We start from the raw sequence: 13788 nt of genomic DNA, 5'->3' as shown, positions 1-13788 counted from the left end.
GAGCCATTAAAAAGAATAGAATTGCTTTGCATCAGGACAATCAAGAAGATATCTTGAAGACATTGCAGGAATTGGCCAAAGTCTACCCATTGCAGTCATACAGGTGTAAAGGTTTTAACTCAATTGAAAGACTTTGCTTTCAGAAGAGACCTGGGTGTGGACTGCTCACACGGGGGAACCTTGGGAAGTAGTTTCCCATGTTCAGCCATTCTGTCATTCAGAGTCTTTAGATATGATTATAAGAATGATCAATTAAATTGAAGAGGATGCAAAAAAAATGCCAGAATGAATTCTAAGAAAACTCAAATAAAGAGCTGAATGAAATAAGACAATGCAGGGAATGAAAGAGGATTCAGTAAACATTCAGAAATTCTGAAAAAGAATCAAATTGAAATTCTGGGAGTGAGAAATTCAATAAGTCAAATAAAAACTCAGTTGAAAATCTCTGCAGTAGATAAGACCAAATTGAAGTCAGAATATCAGACCTTGAAACAAGGTAGATGTGTTGAACATGCAGAAAAGAAAGAGAAAAATTAAAGAAGTACAAACAACATGCACTACTTTGGGGCACCATTAAGAGGTCAAATCTATGAATCATGGGCATAGAAGAAGAGGAATAAGTACAAACTAAAAACATAGAAAGCATATTCAATAAAATAATAGCAGAAAACTTCCTAAATCTCAAAAAGAAATAGTCACTCAGGAATAAGAGACTTTTAGGACTTCAAGAGAGAAGACCAGTAAAGAATCTCCCCACATCATTTTACCAAACAAGGTAAGAATACTGAAAGCTTTGAGAGAGAAATGCCAAGTCACTTATATAGGCAAACTCATTAGAATAATTCCAGTTTCTCACAGAATGTTGTATTTCAACCTGAGAAGAAAATAACGGCCACTAGATTACTGTACCCAACAAAGCCATCCTTCATAACTGAAGATTAAAAAAGAACCCCTACAATAAACAAAACCTAAAGCAATTCACAACCACTAAGCCCATGCTGCAGAAAATACTTCAAAGAATCCTGTACACAGAAGAGGAAAATAAACACAACCATGAAAAAGGGAAAAAGAATAATTCTCACTAGTTGAGTAGATAAATAGATGAGGAGTAAGGGAAAATTGAGCACTAGACAGCTAATAAAATGACAGGAATTACTACATATCTTTCAATAATAACTCTGCATGTCAATGGTCTCAATTCTCCAATCAAAAGACACACAGTAGTAGGTTAGACTAAAACAACAAGACCCAACCACTTGTTGCATAAAGAAATAGCTCTCACTGGCAAAGACAAACTTGGGCTTAGAGTGAAAAGATGGAAAAAACAGTTTCCAAGAACATAGAGCCTGAAAGCTAGCAGCAGTAGCTATACTCATATCTGACAAAGCAGATTTCAAGCCAAAATTAGTCAGAAAATAAAAAGGGAATAATCTAGCAGGTGAATATAAAAACTGTAAGCATGCATACCAAACATTGGCACACTCAATTTCATAAAACAAATGTTACTGGACACAAAATCACAGATAGACCCCAACACACTAACAGTGGGTTACTTTAATGTCTGACTCTCATTGATAGACAGGTCATCCAGACAAAAACTCTACAAGAAAATTTCAGAATCAAATAACACTATAAATCAAATGGAGTTAACAGACATCTACAAAATAGTCCACCAACAGCCACAGAATGCACATTTATTCTCGGCATCCCATGCAACTTTCTCCAAAATAGATCATATCTTAAGACATAAAGCAAGCCTAACAAATACAAAAACACTGAAATAATTTTTTCCTCTATTTTATCAGACCACAGTAGAGTAACACTAGAAATCAATAGCAAGAGGAACTACAGGAAAACTACACCAATGAAGACTGAATAATTAATTCTTGACTGATGAGTGTGTCATTGAAGAAATAAAAGGGAAATCAAAAAATTTCTAGAGTCACATGAAAATGAAAACACACTTTACCAGAACTTTTGAAATATAGAAAAAATATTGCTAAGAGGGAAGTTTATGAGGGCCTAAATTAAAAATCAGAGAGATTCCAAAAAAGTAACATAATGATACACCTCAAGCTCTTAGGGGAAAAAAAACAAGAACAAGCCAAATCCAAAAGAATGGATGTAAAGAAATCATAATAATCGTGGCAGAAATTATTGAAAAGGTGACTAAAGTAACAATACAAAAAATCAATGAAACAAGAAGTTAGTTTTTTGAAAAGGTAAACAAAATTGACAAACATCAGCCAAACTAACCAAAAGAAAGAGGGAGAAGACCCAAGTTAATAAAACTAGAGATTAGAAAGGGGATATCAAAAAATACCAATTAAATCAAGAGGATCATTAGAGAATACATGGAAAACCTAAATTCTAATAAGCTGAAAAATCTAGCAGAAATAGATAAATTTCTAAAAGCATTTGAACTAACAAAATTGAACCAGGAGAATATAAACTACTAAAACATCCATAGGCAATGAAGTTGAAGCAGTAATAGAGTCAAAGAAAAGCCCAAAACCAGATGGATTCACTGCCTAATTCTACCTGACCTTTAAAGAAGAACTAACACCAATACCTTTCAAACTATTCCATAAAATAGAAAGGGAAGGAACACTACCAAACTCATTCTATGAAGCCAGAATTATCCTGATACCAAACACCAGATAAGGACACAGCAAAAAAGAAAATTACGTAAAATTTCCTGTATGAACAAAGATACAAAGATGCTCAATAAAATATTGCAAGCTGAATTCAACAATACATTAAAAAGATCATACACCATGATCCAGTTGATTTCATTCCAGGGATGCAAGGATGGTTCAATACATGTAAATCAATAAATGTAATACAGCAAATAAACAGAAAAAAGAACAAAAATCACATGACTATCTCAACAGATGCAGAAAAGGCCTTTGACAAATTCAACATAAAAAACCCTGAAGAAACTAGGAATATACTTCAACATAATGAAGGCTATGTATAATAAACCTATAGCCAATATAATACTAAATGGGGAAAAACTGAAACCATTTCCTCTAAAGTCAGGAATAAGACAAGGGTGTCCATTCTTCCCACTCTTATTCAATACAGTTCTTGATACTTACCCAGAGTGATAAAGTATGAGAAAGAATAAAAGGAATACAAATAGGAAAGGAAGAAGTCAAATTATTCCTATTTGCAGATGCTATGATCCTATACTTAAAACACCCTAAAGATTCCATCAAAAACTTTTAGATCAGATACACACTTTTGACAAAGTAGCAGGACACAAAATGAGCACACAAAAATCAGTAGCTTTTGTATGTACCAATAACAAACAGGTTGAGAAAGAAATCAGGAAAACAATCCTCTTCACAATAGCCTCAAAAAATGTTAAATGCATAGGAAGAAACTTAACATTGTTTATTCACCTCCTTCGTGAAAGACCACTACAATGAAAACTATAAAACCTAAAAGAAAGAAAAAAATTGACACCAGAAGATGGAAAGACCTTCCATAGTCATGGATAGGCAGAATTAATATTGTGAAAATGGGTAAACTGCCAAAAGCAGTCTAGAGATTCAACACAATTCTCATAAAAATTCCAATGGCATTCAGAATAGTAAAGTCAGTCCTAAAATTTATATGGAAGCTCAAAAGATCCCAAACAGCAAAAGCAATCCTGAGCAGAAAGAGGAATGCTAAAGGTATCACAATACCTGACTTCAAATTATACTACAGAACCAAGTAATGCACAAAAACAGATAAATAAAGCAATGGACTAGTATAGAAGATCCAGAAATAAACCCACACAGCTACAGCCATTTGGTTTTCAACAAAGGAACCAAAAACATACACTGGAGAAAAGGTAGCCTCTTCAACAAATGGTGCTGGGAAAAGTGGATATCCACACGTAGAAGACTGAAACTAAACCCCTATATTTCACCCTGTACAAAAATTAATTCAAAATGCATCAAAGATCTAAATATAAGGCCTGAAACTTTGAGTTTACTAGAGTACAATTCACAGTAGACAAACTATGGGATCAGCCTAGGTGTCCTTCAACTGATGACTAGATAAGGAAAATGTGGTGTATACATACACAATGAAGTATTATTCAGCCATAAAGAATAAAATTATGTTGTTTTAAAAAGAAAGGAGGGAGATAATAAAGAGTGATAGAGTAGTGAATTTGATCAAAGTACATTATATGTATTTTTGGAAATACCAAATGAAACCCCTTTGTACAATTAATATATACTAATTAAAAAGAGGGAGGAGAGAAAATGACATTTTGTTTGCATTTTACATTTGAATTTCCAAGTGTTAGATTTCATAGAGAAGCCAAGATTAATGAATACTTCCTCTATGGAATCCAGTCTGGTTTTTCCTTGTAAGTCTGGAATATGCCCTATAGAATTTCCAAGAGATGGTCTGTAGTCTAGGCTTGAATTCTTCTAGTGATGATGAAATTATGACCTTATAAATTGCTTTTTCACTACTGAGGTTTAAATTCAGGGCTTTGCCCTTACTAGGTGGGTGCTATACCACTTGAGCCATATCCCCAGCCCTTTTTTGCTTTAGTTATTTTTTGGATAGGGTGTCATGTTTTTGACAGGGCTAGCTTCAAGCTGCAACCTTCCTAATCTCTACCTCCTGAGTAGCTGGGATTACAAGTGTGCTTCACCATACCTGGTCCTACAAATTGTGGTAGTTTTAATGAGCTAGAATTCATTTTTTGTGCCTCTTTCTGAGGGTTAAAATACATGTCTTCTTTCTATATAAAAGCCTATATGAGTGGTACCAAAAAGCAGAATTTATACTTAATGCTGGAAAATATTCAGTAGGCCTGTCTAAGATATCTTAGAAGACCAAATTACAAGGCTGTTAGTACACAAAGATTCACAAAATTCTACCAAGTCCACAGAGATCCACAGTCTCAGAATGTGCTTCTTTGCGTTACCCTAGGATACATATGTATGAAGCCTCTTTGCCCTTCCATGCCTCTGACTTTCTGGTCTATTTATTTTTCCTCTGAGCCATTCACTTTCTCCATGGTATTTTCTTTTTCCTCACATTTTTGAACATTTTTAGACAAGTAAAATTTAAAGTTAAATTTTAATTTTAATTCATTGTGCTTAAAGAATAAATTTCACAGTCTGATCTTAAAGCATGAATGAAACATGTTTCATTACATAAGGAAATTAAAAATTTAAAGAGTGAAAAATAAATGCATAGATTTGTATTCATCTGTAATTGCATGAAGAACCTCCAGAAATATGCTCCCAAAATTAAAAATCTCACTACAGACAGCAGGGTGAAGAACAAGTACACATGAAAAGAATGGGTGTGAGAGTTCATTGAACTCCTTAGTTGAATATCAGGCTATGTAATTGTATTATGTACTCAAAATATTAGATAAAACATTAGTTTATTTCTTTACTATAGAACCATGATGAATTTTCCATTTCTGAATATGAAACAACACCCAAAAGAAAATAATTCCTTAGTCCTAGCATAAATTCTGATTTTATGTTACATGTCATTTTTGGAATTAGAATTGAAACAGAAGCTCAATCTATCATTTCCTTAACACCAAAATATGCCAGTCTTGTTTGAGGGGTCTAAGAGGAGGAGGGAGAGGAAAAGAGAATGGTAGAGAGTGAACAACATTGAAATACACTGCATCTGTGTAGGAAGAAGGCATAACGAAAGCACTGAAGGCTGTAAACAATAGGAGGAAAGGGGAAAGAGTAAGGGAGAGTAATAGACTGAGCTCTACTGACTAAAGCACACGTATTCACTGGTGAAATACCATGGTGAAACTCCATAGAACAACAAAACCTGAACAAATCATTTTAAGTAGAAGGGAGAGGTAGATGAGGGAGAACGATGGTAGGGTGAAGCTAGCCAAGGTATAATGTACACAAATATGGAAATGTCACAGAGAAACTCCCTCTACAACTAATATATGCTTTAAAATGCTTACAAAAAACGCCAGCCTTGTTATTGTTCCTTGAATATTGTCTGGATGAAATATATTATAGCCATAGAAATTTTTCCTCAATGGAAAAAATATCTTCAGATTTATCTAGAAAGTAATCAGGCATTGCTTGCTAAACTATAATTAAATCATATGTGACAGTTTTGGTTTTTTTTTTTTTTTTAATGTGTTGGTTTGGCTGGGCCACAATAGCCACATACATTATTCTGGATATTTTTGTGAGGTGTTTCTGGATAAGATTTACATTTAAATTGGTGGGCTTCTTGGTAGAGCAGATTGCTTTCTATAATATGGGTGGGCCTCATCCAACCAGTTGAAAATCCGAAGAGACTAGAAGGTGGACGTTCCTTGTGTAAAGGGGGATTCTACCAGCATGACTTTTTCTCCCCTTAGATTTTGGATTTAGCAAGGCTCCACAATCATGAACATTCCTTAATTCTCTCTCTCTCTCTCTCTCTCACACACACACACACACACACACACACACACACACACACCCTGTTGGCTCTGTTTCTTTGGAGAATCCTAATACATCATGCAATTTATTCAACGAACTATGATTCTCTACCAGTCATCCACCAGGTACAGTGCAAATTGCTAAGGACACAAAGACGATGAAGACAGAGCCCTGCACAGGGAACCTCTAAACCCATGGGAACAGGTAGACAAGTCAGTGTAGTCAAGTGTTGATGTGATGCTCTGCTAGTAACAAGAACCCCAAGAAAAACTGATCAAGTTGGAAGTGGGAGCAGAGGGCACTGCCTTGAGGAAAGGGAAGCTGAACTGATCTCCATATACTCCTTTTTGGTGAAGGAGTGGGCAGCAATGGTTTGAAATGGTCTGAAATCCCAGCTGAAGACCTGGCTTCCCCAGCCCCACTTTGTGCTTGCAACCTGACTGCCACACAACGGGACCATGTAAGAAAACAAGGGGATCCACCTGCTAGGAAAGAGCACCAAGTAGAAGTAAAATGAATAAATCACATCCAGTTTTCTGGACTTCTTTCAAAGTTGGTGAAATGCTCTTATAACTACCATCTCCTTATATTTATAGAAACCCAGCTAATAATATATCGATACAATATTTATAAGGTTCATTCACCAGGTATATATATGTCACTAAGAAAAAAATCATTAATTTTAGAACAGACAAATGACATGCTTATTCCTTATTTATTAAAGCCTTAAAATGAAAATCAATCTATCCCTTGCCATAAAATTCTTATAAACCTAAATATCATGCAGCATGTAAAATAAACACAATTATGTACTGTTATAGATTATTAGTTGAAATATTGTACATTTTTATAAGAAATTCACAAGATGTACACCCATTTCTACAATTCACAAAAGAAACAATTTTACATAACTATTTGCCATCTGTGCCTAAAACTTAAAATAAGTCCTCAAATCAATGTCAGATTCATTAAGGGAAAGCAGGGATTTGAAAGAGAATAAGAAAATAGAAATACCTAAAGTGAATTAAGGCTAATATCATTAAAAACTGAGGTTTTTCAAACAATGACAAAAAGATTTAGAAAACAGAAAACACAGGCAGTTTGATATCAAGTGGTTTTTTTTAACATTTTTATTAGTATAGAATAGTTGTACAGGAAGTTCAATATATTTCCATATATGTGCACAATGTACCCTGGTTTGATTTATCCTCTCTATTATTCTCCTCCTTCCCCTTCTTAAAATGACTTCTATAAGATGGCAGCAAATTTTGATGCTGAATTTTCAGAATGTAAATTCTGCCAAGCACATAAAGTGAGAACAAAATATTCCCTGAGGAGCCCTCCAAGAATTGTAGGCAGAACAGAACCAGGAAGAAGCAGAGCAGCCCCAACCAAGGCTTCTAGGAAGTGTGAATAAATCATAGATGAAACAAAATACCTGTTTCCAGCCGTCTGGTTCTTGGCTTCAGCAACAAAGACAAGTTGATAGATCCCAAAAGTCCAGCCCATGGCAGGATGAGCAAGCCCAGAGCATCCTTCATCAGGCCTGGCCCCTCCCCACCCAGTTTGGATGTACAATGCACCAAGCTCACACACACAGCTTGGCAGAGGAGTTCAAACTCTAAAACAGAACCAGGCAGGCACTGGAGAAGCTATCTCTTGTCATAGATAGGCACTTGCTGTCCTTATGACAGGGATTTTTCTTTCTGTGAGTAAGAAGTGGTGTGTTGTGTGGGTGTGTGTGTCTGTGTATAAAATGGTTTAACTTTATTTTCAACTAGGTATTTTTCACAAATCTCCAAAGAGGGATCATGCTCATTTATAATACTAAACAAAAACATTTTGAAAGCTGCAAAGGATAACACTGAATATATATACTATCTTCAGATTTATAGTTTTTAACAATGTAAATATTTTGGGGCTCCTCATTCAGTCTCAGTTTACAGAGTTTATTAATGGCTGAAGTTTAAGACACTAACGTCTATTTTTTAAAGCACATTAGCCCTAGCTACTTGGGAGGTGGAGATCTGGAGGATCACTGTTAGAGGTCAGCTTGAGCAAAAAGTTAACCAGTGGCTGGGTACAGTGGTGTACCTATCATCTCAGCCATATGGGAAAGCACAAATAGGAGGATGGTGATTCAGGCTGGTCCAGTAAGACCCTATCTCAAAAATTACTGAAACAAAAAGGGCTAGCAGAGTGGCTCAAATGGTAGACCACTTGCGTAGCAAGGGCACAAAGTCCTGAGTTCAACACCCCAGTACCACCAAAAAGAAAAAATCCATATGAAATATATACCTCAGACTAAAGATTTGCAAGCTATTATCCTCTCTAGACTGAGTGTTTCATGAAGGCAGGGGCTACACCAACTCTGCAAGTCCAACATGGTCACCCAGCATTAGCTCAGGATTTGTGTTACCTTATTTCATTCTCATAAACCCTTGAGGTTGATATTTGGTCTCTACTTTACAGATGAAGAAACATGTTCACAGTAGTTAAATACATTAGCCAAAGGCACATGGCTCCTTGGGGGTGACACATATGACATGTGTCAGTCTTTATCCAAAATGCTACCCTCCAAATAAAATGAGAAGCTCACATTTCCAGTGATCAATGAATGCAATGGTTGCCATGGTGGAAATTATCAGTGGCAGATCTTCCCCTTGAGTATTGGTCACCATCACACTGTACTGTCGTGTGCTATGAACATTCTCAGGAGAGAAGCTGGTTGCCCTCACCACCCTTCTTTCGGTCCCCCTAAATCAGCATGGTTCCTTGTATTTACAATCATCTCCCTCTGAGGCTTTGCTAGTGTAAAGTTAAGGCCCAGAAATAAGCAAAGTCTCTGCTGGGGATTTTTCTGACCTCTTGCAAATACCAAATACAGGAGCACTTGGGAGGTTACCCACTTGGAAAAAAATTAAAGAGACAATGAGTAACAAAAGAAGGGAAAATGGTAAAAGGCCAGCACACACATGACAGCCCAATATCTAAAGACAATCATCTGCCAAAGGATTTTTTTCTGCCGAAGGATTTATGTGAATCAACAGTGCTTTTCTGACAACGCCAGAAAAGCAAAAACTGGACCTCAGAGAAAAGATTAAGTGGATTACGGTACTCAGGAAGGAAAGGCAGGGAGGTGGCCTAACAGTCTTCAGGTACCCAAGGAGATGCCATATTCTTAATTTCCACAGACAGCAAAAACAGAGAAGATAAAGGGAAAATAAATCTCTCCTAAAGCCGGAGGCATTGTGATTGCCAATAAGAAAACCTAATTCATCAGTCCCCTGTGATTTTCAACCTGTTGGGGCTTGTCCTTCCTTCTTTTTGTTTGTTTTTATGGCAGAGTTTTGAAAATCACCCAAGGGGAAAGAAGACTGGGTGACATATGTACATACACATTAAAATTAATGTGAATTGAAATGAATTTTGTTGATGGTGACCCAGCCAGGATTTTAGTGTCATGCTCAGGCTGATGGGACAGGCAGGCTTTACAGGGAGAGACAGCTGAGACAAGATGTCTCAGTGCATTCTAGTGACTAAGCTTTCACATTCGTTGTGAGGCCTTATAGACCATCCCCACCTTGCCTCAACAGCAATTGTTGCCCAGCTCACTCAGATCTAGTACCTGCCCTTCTAGCAAAGCAAAACCTCTCTGTGTGGTAGGTTACTTATAGAAGCTGACTATCCTTTGCCTGAGTGTGACAGGAGGTAGCAAGGTGCTCAAGAGAAAGCTCAAACTGAAATCGAGCAAACCGGAGTTCAGATCCTTTCTCTTCCTCTTGACTATATGATTGTGAATAAGTTAAGCAGCTTCTCTGGATCTCTGTACCCTCAATTGGAAAATGGGACATTCTTGCTGGGATGCAAGAATTGCATGAGACCCAGCAGGCAAAAGGTCAGGTGTGTGGAGGACACCTGGGTGTTAGCTACCTCCCCTTGTCCTTCTCTTAACTTGGTTAGGTTATTCCTAGGGTCCTCACGGGGTACGGTCTACCACAAACAAGGCACAGTGGCCCTGTGGCCCTGAGAGCTTCATTTGTCTCTTGAAAATGGAAATAAAACACCTGAGCTCTGCTTTGCCAAGCTAAGAGAGTAAAAAGAAAATCAGACTCTCATGAAACATAATGAATGGTATGTATACAATGTCTGTACAATCCAGAAGTTAATAATTAAGTTAAATAATTAAAAATGCTTTTTATGTTTGAGGGTGGGGACTGACAGGCACCACAAGCTACCCATCCTTCCTCTCTGGAGGAAGATGCCTTCACATAGGTCCTAAGCTGCCCTGCTGGGATATCTCAGGCATTTGGCAGAAGCTGGGTCTAGAAGTTTATTTCACCTTAACTCAGGTGCACTTGGAAGGTTGCCTGATTCTGGCCCCACAGGCAGCTCTTCACACACATGCATGTGGATTCATCCACAGAGGTAGAAAGTTTGAATCTTGGGTGTAGACATTATCTTGGCATGTCTTTCAGAGGTAAATCTCCGCCATCCATTCCCCTTGCTGGATCTTTGTAAATGATTCTTTTGAAACTACCACTGCTCATCATTGTGCCTCGTCCTTTACACCAGAATTCCAGAGTCCTTGTAAGGATGCTGAATAACCTAGATGCTCACTAAGTAAACACAGTAGAATTGGAATCTGTCCATTGCTTAATCATGTGAGGGCTTCTATGAGGCCCCCTTCTAAATGTCAACAACACACAGGACCATCTCCAGCAGAGTAGTTATCCTATACTCTCTGTTGATTAAGACTAAATATGACAAAGAGATATGATAAATTTACATAATCACAAAGTGTCTATGTACAGTTTATAAGCTGGGGGAGAGGGGTGACCTTATCTATATTCAGTCTGTCCACAATACATGGTATGCCTGTAGGGTCTCAGAGTCCCTTGAAGCAATTTTAAGTCTTCCTAGGGGTCTGTCACCCACTGGTTGAGAACTGCTAACATAGGGTGTACAGGATTGTGGATTTGCTGCCTGCTCTGTACATCTAAACCAAAATTACAGTGTGAAATCAGTAGAAATGAACTTGCCTGAAAAGTTGTGTTCTAAATATTATGACCTACCTTCAAGAGAGCAAGCCCCTTAGCAAGAGTGACAATGGCGGGTGACAAAGCTGCTTCTCACTCACTGAGTCATGCAAGTAACACAAGCCTTCTGAGTCAATAGACATAGCAAGCTTTAAAAAAAAAATTAAGTAGGCTAAATTATCAGTAGATTCACAGAGATGTTAACATGACATGAACTCAGCATTTCAACATGGTTTCATTTTGGCTCATAGTATCAGTGTTTCTAGGCAGCCTAATTTGGTTTAGATGTTTATTTTTAATTTGGTTTTGGAGAGCACTCTGGGATGAACATATTTCCCCAACAGAAACAAATAATGTTAATTCCAAAGGACTTTCACACTTTGTTGCAAAGCATTCTCTCAAATACAGGAGATGATAGAGGAAGTTGGAAATTGGTGTTCCTTTTCCTTTGTCACTCAGTAAAAACACGGTTGAGATGACTTCCAAGTCTTTTCCAGGCTCATGAAGCCCTGGTGTAGCCCTGCAATCTCTTGCCTGCACTTTCCACTGTCTGCACTCTGGCCACACTTATTCTTTCATCCCCTCATGCTCACAATGATCCCTCTCACCCCTGGACCTTTGCACATACTCCTTGCTTTATCAGGAATGCACTTCCTGCTGCCATTTCACCCTGTTAACTCCCACTCCTTCCTGAGAACTCAACTCACAAGTCTGTGTTCACCAGGAGTCAGGAAGCTTTCTCAGAAATCCCTGGTGTGGACAAATTCCTCCCTCCTTCCCATTATAGCTTCTCCTAACACCTCTGCTTCTTGCCCTTGCACTTTTCACAGTTTCTCCTTTACATTTTTCACAGTCATTTCAGCTGACTTCACTAAACTTTAAGTTTTATAAGGGCAGAATCCACGTCTATCTTTGTTCATCACGGTTTTCCCAATTCTTGAGACTCTGCTCAGAAAATAAGAGAATCTCAAATAACATAAGGAACCTCATTCTCTTGCTGAATGAATTAATAAAGCATAAATTATTATTTTCTGTATTTAAAAAATCATAATTGATATAGGGAAGAAGATGTGCTATTGAGATGTCTTAATATAGCTACAGGCAATGTGGCAAGAAAGTTACAGACATTTTTTTTTTAGCTAGATGATCTTGAGAAAATTATTTTCCCTCCCTGAGTCTCAGTTTTCCCATCTACAAAACAATAAAATGTTACTTCAGGAATGGCAGAATGGATCAAGTGATAGAGCACCTGCCTAGCAAATGTGAAGCCCCAGAGTTCAAACTCTACAAAAGGTTAATAAAATGTCTACTTTAAAATATTGCTATACAGTCTGCAAAAAACTGAAACTAGATCCATGTTTATCACCCTATACCAATATTAACTCAAAATGGATCAAGGATCTTAATATCAGACCCCAAACTCTAAAGTTGATATAGGAAAGAGTAGGAAATACTCTGGAGTTAGTAGGTATAGGTAAGAACTTTCTCAACGAAATCCCAGCAGCACAGCAACTGAGAGATAGCATAGATAAATGGGACTTCATAAAGCTAAAAAGCTTCTGTTCATCAAAAGAAATGGTCTCTAAACTGAAGAGTCCACCCACAGAGTGGGAGAAAATATTTGCCAGCTACACATCACACAAAGGACTGATAACCAGAATATATAGGGAACTTAAAAAACTAAATTCTCCCAAAACTAATGAACCAATAAAGAAATGGGCAAGTGAACGAAACAGAACTTTCTCAAAAGAAGAAATTCAAATGGCCAAAAAACACATGAAAAAACGCTCATCATCTCTAGCAATAAAGGAAATGCAAATTAAAACCACACTAAGATTCCACCTCACCCCTGTTAGAATAGCCATCATTAGCAACACCACCACCAACAGGTGTTGGCGAGGATGCGGGGAAAAAGGAACCCTCTTACACTGCTGGTGGGAATGTAAACTAGTACAACCACTCTGGAAAAAAATTTGGAGGCTACTTAAAAAGCTGAACATTGATCTACCATTTGATCCAGCAATACCACTCTTGGGGATATACCCAAAAGAATGTGACACAGTTTACTCCAGAGGCACCTGCACACCCATGTTTATTGCGGCACTATTCACAATAGCCAAGTTATGGAAACAGCCAAGATGCCCCACCACTGACGAATGGATTAAGAAAATGTGGTATCTATACACAGTGGAATTTTATGCAGCCATGAAGAAGAATGAAATGTTATCATTCGCTGGTAAATGGATGAAATTGGAGAACATAATTCTGAGTGAGGTTAGCCTGGCCCAAAAGGCCAAAAATTGTATTTTCTC

Source organism: Castor canadensis, chromosome 8 (genome assembly GCF_047511655.1).
Source record: "Castor canadensis chromosome 8, mCasCan1.hap1v2, whole genome shotgun sequence".
Lineage (NCBI taxonomy): Eukaryota > Metazoa > Chordata > Mammalia > Rodentia > Castoridae > Castor > Castor canadensis.
Note: the sequence above shows the minus strand (reverse complement) of the source record.